Below are 21,034 nucleotides of genomic sequence, written 5' to 3'. Positions count from 1 at the left end.
GATCTGCTGCTCTCTTCAGAGCTGGTGGGCAAGAATGTTTGCCCGCTGAAGCTGTGCATGCAGCCACTCCTTCCCCCAGGTGCTCTGTCCCAAGGATATGGGAGTTTTATTTATAAGCCCCTAAATGGGGCTGCTGCCTTTTTGGGAACATCAGTGATGTTCTTCCCAAAGAGGAGGAATCTAGAGAGGCAATCTGGCTACAGTGGCTTTGCAGAGCTGAAGTGGGCTCCACCTAGTTTGAACTTCCAGGTGGCTTTGTTTACATTGTGAAGGGAAAACTGCTTACTCAAGCCTCAGTAATGGTGGATGCCACTTTCCTCACCAAGCTTGAGCATCCTGGGTTAATTTCAGACTGCTTTGCTGGCAGCAAGAATTTCAAGCCAGTGGATCTTAGCTTTCTGGATTCCATAGGCATGGAATCCACTGAGCTAGACCACTTGGTTCCCTGACTTCAGCCGGCTTTCCAGGGGAGTGAACAGTTCTGTCTCACTGGTGTTCTGGGAGCCACTGGGATTGAAAAAAAAAAAAAAAAGGAGAGAGAGAGAAAGAAAGAAATAAAAAGAAAAGAAATAAAACTTCTGCAGCTAGCTTAGTATCTGCCCCAATGGCTGCCCAGTTTTGTGCTTAAAACCCAGGGCGCTGGTGCTGTAGACACCAGAGGGAATCTCCTGGTCTGCAGGTTGCAAAGACCATGGGAAAAGTGTAGTATCTGGGCCGGAGAGCACAATTCCTCAGGGAACAGTCCCTCACAGCTTCCCTTGGCTAGGGGAGGGAGTTTACCACTTCCTTGCACTTCCTGGGTTAGGCAAGACCCCGCCCTGTTTGGGCACACCCTCTGTGGGCTGCACCCACTGTCTAACCAGTCCCAATGAGATGAGCCAGGTACCTGAGTTGCAAATGCAGAAATTACCCACTTTCTGTATTGATCTTGGAAATGTGGAAATCACCTGCCTTCTGCATTGATCTTGCTTCAAGCTTCAGACTGGAGCTGTTTCTCTTTGGCCATCTTGCCAGCCACTGATTATTCTTTTACATTGATTATATATAGTGTTTTGGAATTATTATTATATACAGACTAGAAAAAGCAAAACTTTGTTCACTTCTTGAACAAAGGTTAAACATTATCTTAGGAAAGGAACATATACTTATACTTCATTTTTTATAAAAAAAAGCTTTGTGAATAAGAAACTTTACAAATATAATCTATAAAAACATTTTGTTTCATAGACACTTTTGGATTACTTTAATAATGATTTGGCATGCAAGTTTTCTACTAGCCACTACATGCTTCTTTGAAATGTTGGGGTGTATAGTGTAAGTAAAGTTTGAACGTTTAAATTCTATGTAAATATTTCAATATTGCTTGTAACATAGCTCCAAAATATTTTCTCTTTATAGCAAATTTAAGGCTATTTCATACTAATATTTTAAGCAGTTGTAACGACTCTTAAATAATAGGACACACAGAAAAATTAAGAGTAGCTGCTCACAATTTAAGGATAGAAATAAGAATTTTTCTACTTTAATGTAATAAAATGATAACGTCTCTTGAAAGTTGTTTGATAATTCTCAAATGAATGAATCATATGGAACAAGGAATGAATGTTTTACTACATAACTTTTCAAAACGAAAATGATATTTCAAGTTTGCTTTCTAAATCAAATTACTTATGGTTATTCTTTTTAAAATTTACACAGAAATTACTTTGAATCACTATGTATAAATTCCTGAAGCAAATTTTAAATTATTATTTTTTGTTGTTAGACTGTATACTTGAAATCAATCCTGTGAACTGGCATATATATATATATATAATCAATTGATATATAATATCAATATATATATATTGATATTAACAATTCACCACTTGAACTCTTAAGGGTTATTTTTGAAAAGTTGTATCGATATTGAAAACCTCTCAAAGTATAATAACTATATGCCATTTAATGGCAAAGATTTAAAATGTCTACTTCCTTTTTATAATAGATAAAAATTTCCTCTAATATTTCAGCCAAAACCTTTAACTAAACCAAAGAAACAAGTGTTCTGAAAATTCTTAGAAATCAATTACTTAGCACTTAATCTCTTATCCTGTAATCAGATATGTAGTTAATAGACTTCTCAGAAAATTTTAATTTATTGTACTATGTACTAGTGAATAAACATAGATTTTCATGAGACTTATAATTAAAAAGTAAAATGAAGCTTCATGCAATTTCTGTGCATTTTGCATATAATGACAGAAATTCATTAAAAACCTTTTTTTATGTGTGGGGGGACTCATTTGCATGCCAAAATCCTTACTAGTGGCACAAATGATATTTAAAATTCTGCATTTTAGCCTTAACAAATGAAGCATTGCTTTACATGAAATTATTGGGTATTTACTTTTATAATACTTAATCTTTAACTCTTTTGATCTCTGAATTTTAGAATGCACTGTGACATCATTTTAACTTCAATAGGCATGTAGGGAGGATGCATTTAACTGAAAAGATAATGGAAATCAGTTTATGTGAGGGCTAATAAGCTGATACAGTTCTTAGTTACTTTAACATTTTAACCTCCAGAGAAAATTAATAAATATTAAGTGTCAAAGTTACAAAATCAAATGAATTTATGAGATGATTGGGGATACTTGAGAGAATAAACTAAATTATATTTGTGTGTTCTCTTTCAAGCATTAGCTATCTCTTCTAGGCTGGATTTCTATGCTAGTTTCTAAATAAGACTAAAGTCTTTTCTCTGCTAAAGGATGAAGTGATATCATTATCTAAATAAGTTTACTGCCTGTTTTTATTCAAGCTGACTGCCTATTTTTATTGAATTGATTTAATAAAACCAAAAAGCTTGCTATAGATTGTTATTTATTACACAAGTGAATTTTGTATATTTTCTTTTTTGTCATAAAAACAAGACACATTATGTTTTATATATATAAAACAGAAATATATATATATAAAACACAATGTGTCTTGTTTTATATATATATTTCTGTTTTATATATATAAAACATAATGTGTCTTTTATATGTGTGTGTGTATATATATATGTTAAAATGTACATATATATATATGTTAAAAAACACCATGGGGATAAAACTCATGTTTTTTGAAATTTTTATGCATTACAATAATCGTAGTAAGCTCCTTTGGATAGAAAATACAGACACTTGTAAGACTTCCAAGATTTAAGTCAACTTCATCAATTTTGGGGATATTAATGATACATAAAGACAACCCAGAGAACTTGATATAATGATTGACTTATGTTGCTGTAATACTACTACTAAATGATGTGTCACAGAGAGTACTACTATTAATGCCACTACATATTTGTTTAGCATTTTAGAATTTCAAAGAGTAGTTTTCATAACAATAGTAGTCTATAAGCATAAATTTGTATTTCATAACTTGGAATGCATGCTAATCTATCAGGATAAACTGTACTGTAGTATGTGATCCTTAAAGAACGGTTCCCCTCTTTAATAATTAGATGTAGATTCTGCAATTTCTCTGATACTATTTCAGATGAACTTCTGAATGGAGGGTATAGGGCCCAAGGTTTTCATAACATAATAAATGTGGAGGAAGAAAAGGACATGTGCTCTGAAGCTATATACAATCTCAGACAATACAACCAGTACTATTGCAGTATTTTTTGCATAGGGTATTGTTGACAATCCTTTGTTGTAGCTTCATTTTTCTGTATTCCTTGCCCTGCTTCGTTACATTTCAGCAAACAAGAAAACTTGACTAAGGCAGATTGTTTAGTCCTGTGGTCCCTGATTCACTTTCCTTGGACTCATTGGATCTTTCAATAATGCTCATCTTCCACCAGTAAAAGACTCAAAATGCTTTGTGTTTCATAAGTGACAATGTCCTGATTGTATTCTGTAGGTTATATTTGTTTTCATTTGATGGTCTTTGTATCTCATAATTGTTAATTATTTCTAAACACAAAAACCACTCCATTATACCGGTCAGTGTGTGGCAAGGAGAAATAAATGTCAGTTTCCAACTGCATAAATAGAATTAATTGTTTTCTCTAGAGCAGTGTAACCATAATAAAAGCACTTTTGTTGAACTCCTAGGATGTGTTCCTTTTCAACAATATAATATCACCTTGAGAGAAAATAATCTATCTTTATTCAGTGATATACTACTGATATACTTTATAAATTTATTAATTGTTATATAACAAATAAAGCAGTATATAATATCTGGAAGCAAAAATGTTTATTTATATTTTTGTTTCACATCATGATTTATAAAGATAATGTACAGACATTATTTTATTTGGTCCTAACAAAAATTATTTAATATCAACAGAGAGTTAGTTATGCTCACTTAACAGATAGGAATGCTCAGATTTGATGTGCTGACTTGTGTCCAATAACACATTTTAAGCACAAGAGCAAAAGCCTCATGTACTTCATTTTAATACTGACTATTTATTCCTCTACAGTGCAATTTCTCTTGTCAGAGATTGTAAAATTTTTATTAAATAATTTGGATTAATTATCATCCCTTAAACATATATTTTAGGGGTAAGATGGAATGCAAATGGAAGGGGAAAATATGATAATTAGTGGATATTAAGTAATGGAATGATAAAAACTGAAAGTTTCACTTAAATTATTTTGGAAAAGTGAAATATTTGCCCAACACATACTCCTATAAGGGAGTACTTGTATTGAGACCTTTGGCTCAGTGGTTCTACATTGCTGCTGATGATCAGAGTTGCCATCCATTCAGCTTTATTTCCACATAGTCTGATCACTCCTGTTGGATCAAGTCAAGATATAGCTGTGGTTTCTCTTCTCCATTTACCTCATTTGGGTTCAGATTTTTTATCTTTCATCTATACCTCACCCAGGAATGATTGACTGAGGAATGAATGAGATGTAAAGAGTATCAAAGGTAAATCACTCTTCTCTCTACCTATTCAGAAGCAAGGGTTCAATACTAATAGAAAAGACATTATAGCATCCATAGGAACTTCTCTTGTAATTCTATGATATAAAGTTGATTAAATGATTAATGGCATTATATATGACAAATTTGAAAATGTCTAACCAGTTATATAAATTAGCAATCATTTTTATTTAGAATTTGCATTTACTTCAAATATTCAAAACATTTTATTCTGGTATAGGTAGTTTTTACATGAATATGCACTATGGCTTTCTATCTGCTAGTGTAAAAGTTCAAGTGGCTTTCTTCTACAACAATTGATATTGACATATTTTTCACCTACCTTCCTATTTTTATTTTGATTTAAAAAATGTGTTGAACGTTTGAGTTAAATTGTATATATTATTACTGTTTTTAAAAGTCATATAACCTCTCTTTCAACACAATTTGCATGCAAACCAGATTAAATTTGTTCTTTAGAAATTTTGAAAATTTCAAATGGGAAATGGAATGAAAATGTCAGGCATTATTGCTGCAGCATATTATACATTTATGAAGAAAGGATCATGCTATACTTCTTTTACTAATTTATAAATTCCAGAAAAGGTTCAGCTGCTTCCCTCCTTTGCCCCTTAGGTGAAGCTCAGATGTTTGAGATCTAAGGTTCATTATTCAGTGCCAAGTTTCTGTACTTATCTGAAGTTTTTAACTAATATCTCTTATTATTTCTCTTCTACCAGATTTCTACAGCCCCTTTGCTTCTTTTGTTCTTTTAATCAAGAATTCCTGTTATTAGCAGCATGAACTTTGATATTTTTCATCTTTTTTTTAAACTTTCTTTTTTTAAGTTCAGTGGTACACATGCAGGATGTGCAGGATTGTTACATACGTGAACAGAATTCCAATATGGCATGTTCTCATTGGGCATTTCTTATTTTGAGTCCTCATTTTCTTCCTTTGACCATTTTGTTTACTTTGCCAAATCTTATCGTTATCTGTCTTTTATCTGCGCTCCTGCTATATATTTTTTCCTATCGTGGTAGGCTTAACATCTCTCACAGTATATATCATTCCGAATAATACACAGTTAGGTCCTTTGGTAACTGAAGAAAGAGGTAGTTCCTCATAATATAACTAGAGGAGTTGTAGCCACTATAACAAATAGTGTTAACTGCCTACTGACTGTTCAATCTTTCTAAATATTAAAAGAAATACAGTAGGTATTTAAGACATGATCCCTTTATCTCAATTAATTTATAATATTATGAATAAAAATATTACTCCATATAAAAACAAACAGTAGATATTATAATAAACTACGTTTTATTGACTTTTATTATTCATGGTTCTTAGGAGTTATTACTTCACCATTTAGTAGTCACCACTCCATCCATGTGGAATTAGTGAAAGCAACAAGCATGTCCTTCCTGAGCCAAGTTCATAATCAACCCAGTAGTATCATTCAAGCTATATTTTATATGTGCCTTGAAGGAATGCGTTTAGCCTGACTACTGGTTGACCTTTTAGGCAATATTTTAATGCCTTAGCCACCATCCCATAAGGTCAATAATGCACAGGTTATTTTTCCCAAGGCTCTGAAACTGTCTCAATTTAGAATCACAGTAATTAGTATTACAATAGGTTAATAGATTAAAGGTGATCTTCTTCCCCCCATATAATTAGGTCTACAGGATTTGCATATTGTCAATAACACCTCATTATCTTTTTCTTGTCCTCTATATGTGGAAGAGTATTATTAAGAAGAATTTGTGTATTCAACACTATTTTAGAAAATATATTTCAAATATCTATTATTAACTGAAAACTAAGCCAAATATATGTATATAAACTTAGATCTTAACTATGTTCTCTCATATTTCTATATCTAATAACATTTAATTTAGTGTTACATGATAATATAAGGCTGTTTTGTTTCATATAAATCTTAGGATTTATTTTTCCATAAAACTCTCACTTCTATAAAACTTACACCTGTAATCCCAGCACTTTGGGAAACCAAGGCAGGTGGATCACAAGGTCAGAAGATGGAGACCATCTTGGCCAACATGGTGAAACCCCATCTCTACTAAAAATATAATTAGCCAAGCATAGCCTGTAATCCCAGCTACTCAGGAGGCTGAGGCAGGAGAATAGCTTGAATCCAGGAGGCAGAGGTTGCACTGAGTCTAGATCGTACCACTGCACTCCAGCCTGGATGACAGAGCGAGACTCCATCTCAACAAAAAAAAAAAAAAAAAAAGGAAAAAAAAATCTCACACTTGTAGGGCATATCAGCCTTAGACATTTCTCTAAGTAAATTTGAAGTTCTATTTTCTAAAGAAAAAAATACTGAATGTCTAAGAAATACCTTTGTGACTTCCACTAAATCATGCAGCAAGGCAGGAATGATGTCTTTGTGCATTTACAGAGCATTTTTATTTTTAAGAGGTCTAGGAATTTCATATGGATTATCTTTTTCACCCAGATATTCCTTCTGCAGTAGTTGCCAAATTCCATACAGAGGAATGAAATTTCTTGCCCCAGGTTATGTATTCATTCTTCTTAAGCACCACACATGAACTTAATCTAAGTCCTGGTTTTCTTTATGATGTAATCTCACAAATTTGTCTATTTCCTCCTAAAAATGAATGAATGAATTCAAACAACAAGTATTGAGCATACACTGTTACTAGCCACTGTTCTAGGTAGTTGGGAGAAATCAATGAACCAACAGGATAAAAGCAAAACAAGACCAAGCAAAGCAACCCTTTCCTTGTCCTCCTGAAACTTATATTTGAATAATGGGAAGCAGGGTGTGGGGAAGACAGAAAATAAACACCATCAATTAGTAACATATAGCATTTTAATAAGAAATAAATACAATGGAAAATAAAGTAATTATGGGGAAGTTAGGCCATGTGGTTGGGACATGTAAATAAGTTAAGCCAATTAATTCAGAAATGATTTACATAGTTCCCAACTATGTAAAGCAATATCATTAAAAACTAGTTCAAACTTGAAAATGTAAACACAATCCTGTGTTCACATATTCAAATTGAGAATAGTTGAATTTATTAATCCCATCAGTTGACATTTGTTGATGACCACTTGGTTAGAAAGTGCTGTTCTAGGGGTTGTGAGTATAGTGGGAGATATAGTGCATATTCACTCTTAAGCTGTTCGGTGACTGGGGGACAGGATATTGTAATTACTTATTGCTGCTTAAAAATAATCATCCAGAAGCATAGTCCTTTAAAAGAGTAAACACGTTTTTATCTCTTGTGATTCTGCGAGTTGACAGAGCTTAGCTGGTGATGCTTCTGCTTCTTCCAGAGTTGGCAGGAGCTGCAGTCCTCTGAGGACTTGACTGGCCCAGACTGTCAGAGGTGGCTCACTCAATTACCTATGATTTGGCGGGGGAAGCCTGGAAAGCTCATGTCAGCAATGAACTTGGGTACTAGATCATTTGGGTCTGTTTTCTCCAGATGTCAGAGACTCTTGCTCTCCACATGGCCTCTCCACACGGTCTCTGCACATGGTTTCTCCAGCAGGTAGTGAGACATTTACTTGGTAGCTCAGTGGTACACAAAGTCCTAAAGAACTTAGATCTTCCCAAGAGTTAGGTTCAGAACTTACAGAGGATCATTTCCTCTATATTCTATTGGTTAAAAGGAGTCTCAGACCATACCAGTCCATATTCAGGGAGGTTATTTCACAAGGAGAAAGTTATGAGTTGCACAGATTATTTGAAGCCATTTTTGGAAGCTAGTGATCCCAAACAACAGTATTTACAATATACACAAGGTACTGTGGGAACACTGAAGAAGGTAATCTATCAGTCTGGTGCATTCAGGCGAGGCTTCCAAGAACAAAAGGATACTGAGCTAGACATTTTTAAAAAATCAGAATAACCAGTCAATGAGGAAGAGGATATGCCAGGAAGAGAGAGAGCATAAGACATATGTAGGACATGGTATCAGAAGAGAGTGTGGTGTGTCCAGAGAACTTCCAGTTGTGTAATATGAGAGTGAAGTATAAATCCTTTCAATAAATGCTGATAAAGAGGGCTGCATAGGACAAAGCTTTGAATTGGGTGTATTTTATAAAATAAGAACAATACTCTCACAGAGAGTTGGTCTGAGGACTAAATTATATCAAGTATCCAGTATGTATAAACTAAGCATATATAAACATATATAAACATATATACATATATAAACATATATATACATACATATATATATATATATATATATATATATATATATACACTAGTGATTTTTAACATTTTTTTGTCATGATGAAGAGTTTGAATTTCAAACTGAAGTGAATAGGAAGCCAATAAAGAATAAGATTTGCATTTTCAAAGACTCCTTTGTGTGCAGAGTCCAGAGAATTTATGAGAAAGGTAGATGCTGAAGAAAGAATTTAATCTGATGGCTTCTAGGTCAACAGAAAAGACATACAGAAGGCAGAGGCTGTGGAAAAGAATGTGAGAAAAACTAGAAATTGTAAGTTAAACACACAACTTGTTTTAGTTTCCTTTTTCCCTAATGTAGTAGACCCATTTAATAATCCATTCATTGTTGCAATATGTATATTTATATTTTTAGGATCACTCACAGTTCAGGCACTGGGTTAGAAACTGTGGATACAATTTCTAGTTGTGAGATACAATTTTTACATTCATGAAGTTCACAGTTTTCTTATGAAGATTGCAATATTAATGATAATTACAATAGAATATGACAAGCACTTGCTAGATGTAGGCACATAGGAGTCTCATTACACCCAGATGGTAAATGTCTGTGAGAGTTTTTACAATAAAGTTTACTTGAGACATGAAAGGTAGCAGGAGAAAATTTTAGAAAGATAAAGGCATCATCTAGCAGGACAAGGTAGGGGCAAAAACAAGACTTAGATATGAGGAGCAATAGGCCAGCAGAGGAAGAGCACAATATAGACCTGGAGATGTGAGAGGGCTTGTTAAAATGAGGAGCTGGATATAGCATAAAATCATTATAGCCAGAGCTTATCATACAATGAAGAGAAGGGGAGAGATGATATTTACAAGAAAAATAACTGGAAAATTATCAACAACTGAAATCAATAAGCACAAATGTCATTTACAATTCCTGAAATCATACTCTGCATGTTTTAAATCCATGAAGCTCAGAATAATCATAGAAGCTTAAAGATAAAGAAAAGTAGGCAAAGCTGTTACAAATTTATTCTGTGCACTAATTAATATTAATTTTATGAGCAGTATTTTATATTCACTTACTATTTCCATAGCAATGTGCAAATAGAGCTGAGATGTTTAAGGCATGAATCTTACCCTCAAAAACTTTCAAGTCCAGCTTCCTTCAGGAAGTATTCCTTGACCATCCACTGCATTTAATCATATTCTGATTTGTATTTAACAAATTGCCTAACAAATAATGTTGTCAACAGAAACTGCTATATATTACTATTATTATTTATAAGGATAGATCACAGATCTTTCAGGGCAAGAGCAGATGCAATTGATAGGCCATTTGCCTACACTCCTGAAATTCAGTTCTACTCTCATTCTAGAGAACGGATTGATTAAGAGCTTGACCAGGTCAGGACAGCAGCATGTATAAACAGCAAAGGACATTTTGGTTTTATCTAGGCTTAACCTTAGCAGCTCAATGTAGATAGAAATCACATAGTTTTTCAATATAGCAGTATTCTTTACCTGAGCACCAGGTGAAGAAATCATGTGCAAAATTATTTATGCTCATGAGTGTACATATGTATGTGAATTTTGGAGGAAGAGAGGATATATGTAAATATAAGTATATGGTGGCAGGGGAGTAGATTTCATTAGGTTTTCAATTCCAAACAATGTAAAATCCCTGCCCTAAGGTGATGATCAGTCTTAGAACTGCCCTGTTCCATGTTTCTAAACCTTTCAGAGGGACATGTCAGGGTTCCTTAAGCACTCCAGGATTACCCCTCTGCCTGAAGCTAGAGGGGAAACAAATCTTCCTAAGTCAAGGGTTGTATTGCATTCTACTAAAGCCTGGTTGAATGTTACTCTCCACTAACCAATTATCATCTTTAAGTATTTCTCAGCATTTCAGTTAAAATAAACTAACAGAGAGTGATGTTGGCAGGATGGCAAACCAAGAGACCTCAGGCCCTGATTACCCCTTTGGAGGCACTGAGTTAACAATATACAGTCTGGAGTCCCTGTTTAAGAGCTCTATTGACCAGTTAAGAAGTGACAGCACCCGGACCAATGCAAAACCTATATATATATGTATATATATATATGTATATGTATATATATTATAAGTATATATATAATAGTAAAGTTCAGAGAATTTTGCATGCCCACATCCTTCTCTTGACTCAGTGTAGCATAGTGCATACTGGTTGAAATGGTCCATACAGAGGCTCCTCTTTTACAACAGCAACAAAAGAGTGAAATGTGAGTCAGATATTCTGGTTTGTCTAGGAGCTTTCTGAAGTATTGTGAATGCTAGCAGAGTGTGGAAACCACTAAAAAAAGAGGCAAGCAGTTTGGCATGTTAGAGCTTCAGAGCTGTAGAGATTCTACAGTTCTATAAGCAGATGCTAGAAGGAGCAGGAGATTATGAGCTCCTGAGAAAAAAATGGGCAAGCTGCTTAGAAAATTTGAGAAAACTAAAAGCACAAGAAATCCTCAGAAAAGTTTTGAGAGCTCCTTAGACTTATAGCTAGGTTCACTGATGAAAGCCATTCTTTCCACAAATCCAGTACATAATGGCTGGGACAGGTGAATGTTTTCTCAAATGCCCAAATCTCAAGGAAATATCACAAGACATGCAAAGAACCAAGGAAATATAACTTGATAAAATGTACAAAACAAAACCTTGGATATAGACTCTAAAGAAAGGCAGATAACTGAACTGTCTGACAAATAATTCAAAATGTTTTAAATACTCTCAGTGAGCTTAAAAAAGAACACAGAGAGATGAGTAAACAAAATCCTGAAAATAATATATGAACATTCTTGTAAATAGTGAATACTGAAAATGATGTGTGAACATCAGGGAAAAACAGAAACTATAGAAAAGAATCATATAGAAAAATACAATAACTGAATTGCTGAATTGAAAAATTATTTATAGAGACTTAATAGAAAACTTGATCAGACAGATGAAAAGATCAGTAAACTTGAAGACAGAACATTTGAAATCATTGAGTTAGCAGAGAAAAAAAAGGAATAAAAAAATGAACAAAATTTAAGGAACTTACAGGGCACCATCAATCAGACCAATATACAAATTATGGGAGTTCAAGAAGGAGCAGGAGCAGGAAAGAAAGAGAGAGAGAGAGAGAGAGAGAGAGAGAGAGAGAGAGAGAGAGAGAGAGAGAGAGAGAGAGAATTTATTTCAAGAAATAATGACAAAAGACTTCCCAAATCTGAGGAAAGAAATGGACATACGTATTCAAGAAACTCAACCAACTGCAAGCAGGAGAATCCATAGAGAATACACCAAATCCCATTACAACCAAGCTGTTGAAAGTCAAAGAGAGTTGTGAAAACAGTGAGGGAAAGGAGACTCATCATGTACATGGTAACCTGTATAAGATTATCAGAGAATTTGTCAGCAGAAACCTTATAGGCCCAAAGAAGTATGATAATATTATTCAAAGTGTTGAAAGAAAAAATGCTATCAATTAAGAATAGTACAGCCAACAAAATAATTCAAAAATGGAGAGAAATTTAAGATTTTATCACGCAAAGCTGAGGAAATTCATTCTACTAGATTACCCTATAAGAAAAGCTAAAGTGAGTCCTTCAAATAATGCTAGGTAAAAATACAAACTTCAGTAAAGATAAATACATGGCTAAATATAGTAACCTGTATTATTATAATTTTGGTGCACAGATTTACCTTTAATTCTTATATAAAATTTAAATGACAAAAAACATAAAAACAAATATATGTTAATAAATCTAAAATACATCAAAATGTACTTGGGACATCAATAACATAAAAGTGGGGACAATAAAGAGTAGAGTAAGTTGTTGTTAGTTTAAAATAAAATGTTATAATTTGTTTAATATGTTATATATAAAATTTTATGTATAATATGGAAATATAGAATATATTCACATAATATATAACATATACAGAAAGTTATAATATGTTACAACTTTAACATTTTGTTCAATTGCAACAGTAACAATGTACACAAAAGGAAATGAGAAGAAAATCAAAGCATTCCATTACCAAAAGTCAACAAAAGGCAAAGAAAAGCAGTAAGAGAGGAAAGGAGAAGTAAAAGAGATGCAAGACATACAGAAAACAATTAACAAAATGGCAATAATATATTCTTCCCTAAATCAGCAATTACTTTAAATGTAAATAGATTAAACTCCCTGAACAAAAGATAAAATTTGATGAATGGATTTAAAAAATCAGAATCAAACTATAAGCTGAGACTAACATTAGATGTTAAGGACACATATAGGCAGAAAGTCAGAAAGATTAAAAACATATTCTATACAAGTGAAAACTACAAAAGAGTAGAGGTGCTATACTAATATCAAAAAAGGAGACTTTAAAACAAAAATTGTTCGGAGAGATAATAATATCACATAAATGATAAAAGGGTCAATTTACCAAGAAACTATATAATATTTTATAAATGTTCATGTACCCAATATTTGAGTTCCCAGTAGATGAAGCAAACATTGGCAGAATTGAAGCGAGGAACATAAGCAGCACAATAATAGTAGGAGACTTCAATACCCCACTTTTAATAATGAATAGAATGACAACCATACAAAAGATGAATAAGGAAATAGAGGACTTGAGCAATACTATAAGCTAATTTGACCTAACATATATATAAATAACACTCCAGTCATTCTTCTCAAGTGCACATGGAACATTCTTCTGAATAGATCTCATGTTAGGCTACAAAACAAGCCTTAAAATATTTAAAACGATTGAAATTATACAAAGAGTCTATCTGATTGAGGAAAGAATTTGATTGCATCACTCACAGGTAAATTTCCAGTATTTATCTTTAACATTCACTTTCACCTTACTTGTAAACATGAATAAATTAAAAAAAAAACCCACATCGATGTTGAAGTACACTTGATTGTCAATTGCAGTCATCTTGATTGCCATGGGCAAAAATCAATGAGAGTATTCTGAAAGAATCAATTAGATATATTAAATTTATAATGGAGTATTGAGTATTTTATAATTCATAAACTGTGTTAGAAATCTTGTATATCAGTACAATTATAATGCACCCCTTTTTTTTGAAACTGGTTATTAAACATTTATCAGCATAGAACTGATATTACCATTTATCTGTTTCCTGTATGTTCCTAACATTATTTTCTTAAGTCTGTTTCTGGTAACTCTACTACCTGGGTTATTTGTGTATTTCTTTGTATTGTCTGTTTTTCTAAAATCTGTTTTTTTCTCTTTATCCTGTTTCTTGGTATGCCTTGTAATTTTTTATAAAATTAAATTTTAATTTTAAATTAAATTCTGGACACTGTAAATGAAAAATAGTAGGGTGATATTAGAGAGGATCTTGGGAATGTTATCTGGCTCTGAGAGAATTTCCCATCTTCCAGCAGAAAAGAGGACACAGAACATCTGAATTAAATTAAGTGTTGAACTTACTTGATGCTGGGTTTTAGTTCTTATAATAAGTTTTTTCTCCATGTTTCCTTTCTTCATATGTTTCCCTCCACTTATAAGGTGTAACCTAATGGTGGTCCCAACTGAGAGCCAGGATTGCTCATAAAAGCTCTTCCTTCCTGATGGTCCTTGGCTTTTCAGTTTAGAACTGAGAGTACAGCAAACACTACTGTATTTTTTTCAACAGTTTTCTGCTTGTCTCATTTGCCTTTGCTCTTGGCAATTTAAGAATATGCAAAGTCTCAAAGGCAAAGCCATAGACTGGTCTCATTTCTCTGCTACTACCTTCTCTCTGAAATATTGACTACTTACATCATTGCTACCATCTTCAATCTGAAATCCATTTTTTGTAGCATTTTAAGAGTTTCAAAAGTTCTCTACCTGTTAGCAATGTATGTTCATATTCTTTCTCTCTCTTTTCACACCAAAATTGGTGTTTTCCCCTAGGGAAAAAGCTGCTTACAGAATGTTAGTTCATATTTCTCTGATGTCCTTCCCTCAGGGATCTTGGGCTCTCAAGTCCTAGTTGCCTCTTAGCTGTCTGATGCTTTTAAATAGATTTTAATCATATGTATTTCAAAATTAGCTTTTCTGGTTATTCTCAGTGAGAATATTGGTCGGTTCTAGTCTATTCCATGATGACTGTATCTACAAGCTTGTTAAATGATTTTATACGCCTACCTCTCTGTACCAGGAAAAAGTTTTCTCCTAGATTCTCTCATAGCATTCTGTGTATAATTTTTATAAAAATAATTAGCACTTTGAATGATAAAGTCTTATGTTCTTGTCCATCTGTACTATAATACTAGACCATGAGCTTCTAGAAATTAAATACTATCTCATTTTTCTTTCTGTTTCTGTTACATTGCACATGATTGCTGCTGAATAAATGATTATTTAATAAATAATTTTAAAGTGTGCAAATAGATCTGCAGGTTTCTGGACCAAACAGCAAATTATTTATCTGACAGATACTCCAAAGTTTGTTTCCCTCTATGTTTGTGTTTAAAATATTTCCCTCAACTTCTTTCAGTACTTGTACAGCTTTTTTAAAAAAGATTTAAATGTTTGAGCCATTTGGAATTTATTTTGCTGTACAAATAAAGTGGGTTATAATTATGCTTCTTTAATTGTTTTTTATCTTAGAAAGAAAGGTAATGGTGTCAAAAGTAAGGGCAGTTTACTTTTATTTTTATAGACCAACTATGTTATTACTCCATTTGCTAGGGTAACATGTTTTTCAACTAAAGCAATATTTTTGAACATTGTAAACCTATAATGAATTAGTTATTAGACAAATTTATATTTCTCTCCTGATATTTTAGTATCTTTAGATATTATTTATTCACTTTGTTTTATTAAATATTAAATTATATACATGGTGTGAATAAATGGTAGTTACTATACAGTAAAGAACATTTTCACATATTTAATCCTCATTAGATTTTGACTACTCTCTCTATGAAGCCTTCCCAGATTCCTTAGGGGACAGTTAGTCACTATTTTTCCTGGTTGCCTGGTCCTTTCCTTGTGGCTCTTTTGTGTTCCTTAAAAATTTGCATCAAATATATCTGTTTAAAATTAAAATTTTATCCCTATTTCAACTACCTTTCTTATTCCAAAATCTGAATTTATTTTTCTCTGAAGCAGTTATACTTTAAATATATTCATCTCCCCTGCCTGAACACACACAGAGACACACACACATACACACACACAGACACACACACACACACACACTAGCAGGAGGAACTTCCTTATAGAGACATTTCTCTCTGTTTGGTTCACTATAGTATCCCCAGCACCTAGAGCATTACCTGGCACATAGACTATGCTGAATGACTCTATGCTTCCTGCATTAACTTGTGAGCTCACTGAAGACAGGCACAGTGGTCTAAGTCTTTGTATTCCAGTTCCTACTACAATATCTACTAAAGCAGATGCTTAATCAATTCTCTAATGAGTGATAACTCATTCTTTTATAAAACTAAAGATGTTATTCACATTCAAACATAACTGTACTTATGTTATTTACTTTAGCAAATAATTCTTAAAATATAATGGGTATAAAATAACATAATATGTTTAAAATTTACTTCATTGATTACTTGAATATGTATTTATTTATTGAATTTTACAAACCAATAATTATGTAGACAGATTTATATTTTTCTTCTGATACATTTAGAATTCTAAAGTATTGTCTATTCACTTTGCTTTATTAAATATTACAATTATATAGATTATATGAAAAATACTTCTTTTCATGTATTAATTATATACCCTATGGCAGATTTTGTATTAAGAACAGGGGAGACAAAGCTGAATAATATTTAGTCCCTGTCTTCAAGGTCCTAAATGATACCTAACATTTATATAATATTTTCAATATGTCAGACATTATTATGAGAAATTTTTACATATTTACTCCTTTAATTCTCATAAGAATCTCATGATAAAGGTGCTGATATTATATCCATTCTGATGGTGAGGAAAATGAAGCAGAGAGAGATTAGTAATGCAGTTTGTCATTAGAGTCTATGTTCAGTGTCTAGCCAAAGTCTGGAGGCTGTGTCCAAGCCTTTCTATGAAAATCGGCTTTTCAGAAAAATAAAATTTTCTCAACTCCCCGTTTGTTTCCCCTTACTATAGGCTCCAATATTTCAGTCTTTTTTTTAGAACTGCCTTAAGGTTTATCTTTGAAACATATTTTGGGAAAAGTGCTCTTTTTCTTACTCTCACTTTCCCTATTTCCCTTAAGACAAACACATTATTGTAATTGACCAGACCTACTGAATATTATATGAAAAACAAGGGCTTATACAAATAAAACAAGAGAAAAAATTCTAAAACTATTAAATTTCTTGCAGTAGTGATTTCTGGCATTCACATAACCCTAGTTGTTTATGACTTACTTTCAACAAGTTGTGGCACACTCTCTATAACTACCTAAACAATTTTTCTATAAACAATATTGCCTTCTTGGGGAAGCTAGAAAATATGTAATATGATGGATGTCCAGGCAGTCAGTCCTAAAGGAATAGCAGATAGTAAGCATTATCTATTATAGCAGTAAATTATTTCAACACATTTTTAACTACAAAATTATTTAGAAATAAATAATTCTGGTTGATTGATTTTGAAAGTAAACCATATGCTGTTTACATGTGTTGGCATTTATCCAGTTTCCCTGAAGCTAAGAGTGAATTTTCTTTCAAAAAAGAAAGCTATTTACTAATTGGATGATAATGAACATAATGAAAACAGGTACTATAACTTTTTGAATTATGAGAATGCATCTTCAGAGCAAGCTCTGAAAAGAGGATCATGAAGGGAAAAATTATCTGCATATATTGTGAAATGGGTACATATGTATCCCGGAGCTGCATTCCAAGACACACATTAAGCAAAAATTTAACAACGTTTTTTACTATGATAGAAATGAAAAAAATGCAAATCAGAATGTATTTTAAAATGCCCTATTTTATATGAACTACTCAATGTAAATACATGCATTATGTGCAATAATGAGATTCTAGTTAATAAAAGCTTTTCAAATTCATTAAGGTGACAAGCAAGAAGTAACTAAATCTAGCCCCTATGGTTTTTCTAGAAGGCCAGTGTGGCATTAAATCTAACTGACATATAGATCTTCACACTTCTGAGTGTCAGAGACATCCATAAAGTCCTGTTCTTTCTCGGCACTTGAAAGAGTAGATATAGGTAATATAGATTCTATTGCTTCAGCCACAAAGAAGAATAATTACAGCCAGTGGGGGAAGGGTGGTGTTCAGGAAGAGATGCTCCTCACATAAAAGGTTGATAAATAGAAAAGATTATAGAGAAATTAAGGAGTAAAATGGACGTTCAGATGACTACCTGGGTGAAATCCTGACCCAGGGTGATTGAGTAAACTGAACCTCTGTTCCTCAGAGGGGAAAAGTTTTTCTGCCCTGTATCTTTCCTTCCAATGAAAAGGATGTACTCATTTGAATCACAGTAATGTTTCTGAAGCAAAACTAATGTTCAATATTCAAAACACGTAGAACCAATAAAATGTATTATCAACTGTTTAAAATATATCATAATGTATGTGTTCATTATTTTCCAAAAAATTTAACTGCCATGTTTGAAAATAACATATAAAATCTGCCCTCATACAATATGACTTAATACTAGATTTCTTCTGCTGTGGCACAGGCACTCAAATTCCACTTGTAATTATTTTTCTAAATGATTAGCACTTATTGTGATTATTCTCTGGCTAACATATGTATGCAAAATGTGGCTGCAGGATTTGCTTTTGTTAGCATATCCCCTCCCCCACTCTGAAACCTCAAGGCTCCAGACGTTGATGCTGGAGAGAGAAAATGGATGTGTGTGTGTGTGTGTGTGTGTGTATGTGTGTGTCTGTGCGTGCGTGTGTAACTGTATCTAACCTTCAAGTTGATACAATGGTGATGATATACAAACAAAAAAAACGTAAATTTTCTCCTTGATAGTGCCATTCTTAACTCATTTTAATCCTCTTAAAAAATCTTAAAGTAAGCAAAATGCTTTTAATTTAAATGAGAGTAGTGTTTTAACAAAGCTACACAGAGTATTTAAACTGGAAATTTATTAAAACTGAAAATGGCACTTTTATTAAATAACTCTGTGATCTTCCAGCCATGTTCTTAACCAGTGATCTCCCTGTAGCAAAATGCACAGATAATCAACAACCCAGTCTGACAGTAAACTTGTTGGGAGATTAAATCCTAAAGGAAGGAGCCCATAGCCCTGGAGGAAGACTGAGTGCATGTTTCCCTGAGTCTTTGAAGGCTCATCTCAGTAGTCCCACTGCTAGAATGTGCTCCGTTGTCATAGCAACACCATCTCCTGCTTCATACAGGAAAGATTAGCTCTTACTGTGCAGAGGAGAGAATTTAGGGGAAGTCAGACTAATCCCTGGGTGCACTTCGAGAGAAAGGTTGGAACTCGCCTGAGGGATGCTGGATCTGCAATGATAGAATTGGCCTGCCACAGACACTGGTATTTAAGTTGAAGAGCAGAATTCACAGTAAGTGTCAGCTCCTCTAGAGTAGAATATTGATGAATGAGGTTTGTGTAAGTCTTGTTGAAGACTGTCCCATGCAGCAGTAAAATGACAGGAGGAGACTCTGATAAATGCCAATGTTTTCCTAGTTCAGTTGTTATTTAAAGGGTTGACCAAATCAGAAACTTGAGGAAAAAATTTAGGTACTTTTGAAATGTCCATCTAAAATCTCAGAAGTATGGTAAAATTAGATAAGCAAAAAAAAATATATTATATGCTTTTGGCACTTAATTTATTTACCCTAGATTTTTGTGCATTTAAACCTAAAATTCCATAAAGAAAGAGAAAAGTATTCATGAAAAAATCTGTATGTGTAAGCAAGTTGTGTTTCTTCAACACCAAAAGTGATAACATTTCATTTTAGGATTGTAAATGTCCTTTTTACAATTATGCATACATATTTTTAAAATCCATTTAGAAATACACAAGTGGTGTGGTTTTTTAGGTCATAATACGATGAAAAGGCATTATTGAGGGAAGAGCAATTAATATAGCTATTCTATTTGGTGCTGGTACTTCAACTTTTCAGCATAAGACATGTTCAATATATATACCTTTCAGGAGTTTTTGTTCATTGCCTCAAATGGATTTTGTTCTGGAGGGATGTCTATGTCTATGTGGGTTTGTTTGTTTTCTTTTCCCCTTTGGTTTGTACTTACACAGTTCCTTCCACAATTCTTATGAAGCATATGTGTTTTAGCTTAGAAACTAGAAACCTTGTAATGGATTTAAAATATTTGATATTAGTATCAATTGTGGAGATGGCTAGTCTTTTAAAAACTTAATTACCTAAAAGAACACTTCAATCCACAAATAAAAAGTATTTTTAAAAAATATGTAGATTTTACATATTATGTTAATATATGACCATGTGTTTACTACCATCAATGTGTATTCCTCTGAATGTATTTATTTTGTATTTAAAATATTCATGATGAAAATTGTATCAGGCTATATCCATGATACATGATATTTTTTAATTGTTTCCATCATGTCTATATATTTATAACATGTATTTATAAACTGGTTTTGTTTCCCCTGTGTAAAATCCTGCTTCTAATGTACTACATACTACAAATAGCATTATGGTCTATGCTAAATATAGCCATTATCATAAAACGTTTAATTGCCAATTGAAGTGTGCTGTTTTAATTTCTCAGAATAGAGAGACTTGGGTGTTGCTGCAAATACAGAGCGCAGATCACACATGCATTCCTTTTCCCTGAAAGTCAGTGCTAGAACAGACCATAGGTCCTAGAGTTGAACAGGTAGATTGAAATGTTAGATAAAATTATTCTTTTCATATGTTAGGAAGTATACACAAAACCAGAAG

General features: G+C 32.9%; 1 protein-coding gene across 17 annotated transcripts in view; it reads left to right on the top strand.

Annotated features, from left to right (window-relative positions):
- NOL4 (nucleolar protein 4) overlaps nt 1-21,034 on the top strand; it is a 380,536-nt gene that overhangs the window by 152,932 nt on the left and 206,570 nt on the right. For 2 of the 17 annotated variants that reach the window (XM_078346929.1, XM_078346928.1), the window contains exon 1: nt 19,560-19,665. The exons of the other annotated variants lie outside the window; for them this stretch is intronic. The gene's annotated coding sequence lies outside the window, so the exon portion shown is untranslated. Of the gene's footprint in view, nt 1-19,559; nt 19,666-21,034 lie in introns of those variants that run through there. 17 annotated transcript variants of the gene reach the window in all.

Source organism: Callithrix jacchus, chromosome 13 (genome assembly GCF_049354715.1).
Source record: "Callithrix jacchus isolate 240 chromosome 13, calJac240_pri, whole genome shotgun sequence".
In the NCBI taxonomy this organism is placed as follows: domain Eukaryota; kingdom Metazoa; phylum Chordata; class Mammalia; order Primates; family Cebidae; genus Callithrix; species Callithrix jacchus.
Note: the sequence above shows the minus strand (reverse complement) of the source record. Positions and strands in the feature narration are given on the sequence as shown.